Source organism: Euprymna scolopes, chromosome 32 (assembly GCF_053919585.1).
Source record: "Euprymna scolopes isolate OS-2025 chromosome 32, ASM5391958v1, whole genome shotgun sequence".
NCBI classification, from domain to species: Eukaryota; Metazoa; Mollusca; class Cephalopoda; order Sepiida; family Sepiolidae; genus Euprymna; species Euprymna scolopes.
In genome coordinates this window covers 5,200,085-5,202,435 of record NC_136513.1, presented here as the reverse complement: position 1 = coordinate 5,202,435, position 2,351 = coordinate 5,200,085, and the positions used below count along the sequence as shown (strand labels likewise).

The 2,351-nt window shown below is 38.2% G+C and overlaps 1 pseudogene; it reads left to right on the top strand.

The window, feature by feature from the left end:
* The first annotated feature begins 1,566 nt into the window (after positions 1 to 1,566).
* LOC145256605 (U2 spliceosomal RNA) lies at positions 1,567 to 1,719 on the top strand (annotated as a pseudogene).
* Positions 1,720 to 2,351: the final 632 nt, after the last annotated feature.

The following is a 2,351-nucleotide window of genomic DNA, read 5'->3' as shown; positions in this document are numbered from 1 at the left end:
TGAAAATGTAATAAAAAAAAAGAAAGAAAAAAGAATTACAAACAGAACCCTTTATTTAATCCATGGGGTAGAATGTTCTTGTTCCATCAACCATAACTGGTCAGATGTTCTAAGTAATTTGTAATTGTATTTTAAGTGTCACCCGAACTGAGGATTGAACCTTCAACCTCTAGAAGGGTGTAACTTTACAATTGAATTTTTCCAAGTACTTTATCTACTATACCACAGTTCTGCAAGGAGAACTGTAGTCTAAAGGATTCAAATAATACATTTTGACTTTTCAATGAAATTATATTTTCTCTCTTGTCTAAGTTCTTCTGTAATCTTTTATGCACACTTAGATTTGCATCTTTCTACATAAATTAACAGTAAAGACTAATTCTGACATTTTTTTTTATCCATTTCAACATCTTTTAATTCTAACCCTTCAATTTGACATTAATAGATTCCAATCTAATTTAACATCATCCTGGACCCAACTTTCTTCCTGATCTACATTAATGATCTTCCAAATCACATCCTTACATCATTCATAGACATTTATGCTGATGACACTACCATCTACGGTAGCACATCAAAGATCGTAAACGACCAAGTTCTCTCTGATTCTCTCTCCTCTGATCTTGAGCATGTGGTATAATGGGGAAAGAGGTGGCTGGTTACTTTTAATGCATCTAAAACCAAGCTTTTGTCTTTACATCATTAACATTCTGATCCCCATCTGGCATCAATTGAAATAAATGGCATTCGTCTTGGGGAGGCGTTATGTTTTGACAAGCTTCTGGGCTTGACCTTTACTCCTGATCTGAAATGGAACACACACATCAAATCTGTTGCCAAGGCCACTGAAAAAATGATGGGATTCTTATATCGATCCAGTAGATATCTTACTGCTGATGCAATTCTCTATCTATATAAGAGCCAGGTACGTCCAAGGATAGAATACTGTTGCCACATCTGGGCAGGAGCTGCTAGAAAGGACATCCTGCCTTGATAGAGTTCAAAATATAGTTCGTAGCCTCGTAGGGGATGTCCTTTTCGCTTCCTTGCAACCTCTTTCTCACAGAAAAGATGTTGCGAGTTTATCTCTGCTTTATCATTATTTTCATGGCAAGTTGGCAAGTGCTCGACTGAGCTCCAATCCATGGTCCCCTCTCACCAAACTTTCACAAGAAATACTTGTCTAGCTGAAAACACTATCAATAATTCCCCCCACTCTTTATCCGTGCCTAAACCTAAACGTAGATTCCATGAACAAATATTCTTTCTTAGAACTGCACTCCTGTTGAACTCTCTTCCGTTTGCCTGCTTTCCAGCTGACAACAATATGGTTGTCTTCAAGTCCAACATAAACAAGTTCTTGATAAGACCTTCCACTTAAGTTAATAAATTTACCGAATTTCCATTACTAACGATTACTATATTGTCCCATTGACTACTGTACACTCTTTAACCCTTATCCTCGAGTGGCCTCTGGACCTTGATAAGTTGTGATACCTATGTAAAAAAAAAAATTAGATGGAAATGCATTGAAGCATTGCAGTGACATCAGCCAATTCATTAAATAAATCTTGGCCTTTGGGCCAAGATCAAAATGTAGTATCTGTTCTTTAGATGTTGCACTTCAATTTCTTGTTCTCTCTCAGTGGAGGAGAAGTCCTTCACAACTGAGACAATTTTTATTTTTGTTCCTTTTCTTCACATTAAAAAACGACCCTGGTGTCTAACTGTTTCCTGTGAGGAGGCATTGTAAACGGGAACTCTCAATAACTACAGCTGGGCCCAACAAAATCAACAGAGATTCGACCATTCCTGTAATGATCCGGTCCCTGTTGATTTTGTGGTGGGAAGTTCTGTGCAGTTCTATGAGATCCACTCTCCCAGGCCTTGTTTTCTCTCTTTGAGAAGAAGTTTATTTATTGCTAATCGCCTTAGGCGCCCTCACTGAGGGCTGCTCGCATATTTTTTGCAGGTCAATGCCCCTCTTCGGGGGTGCTGACTTCTCAATCCCACTTTCCGTCTGAGTTCTTGCAGTGGGATAGAACTAAACAAAACCTCTCAGTAACTACGCTTACTATCATCTTTTTCAGGGCACTAAAAAGAAATATCTCCTAAGAAGAAAAACATATTGGCCATCCAAAAGACTCATACTGAATACAACGATCTTGATGAGTACAAGAAACGGTCATATCACACTGCAGCTGTTAGAATCCACAGGATATGAACCCTGACACAACTAGTGCATCAGCAACACTTACAACACCATCTACACTACCAAATCCAAACGAGGTCGACCATGTCTTAATGAGAAAACATTGAAACTAAGAGTCTCAACAATTAATTATGTGTTA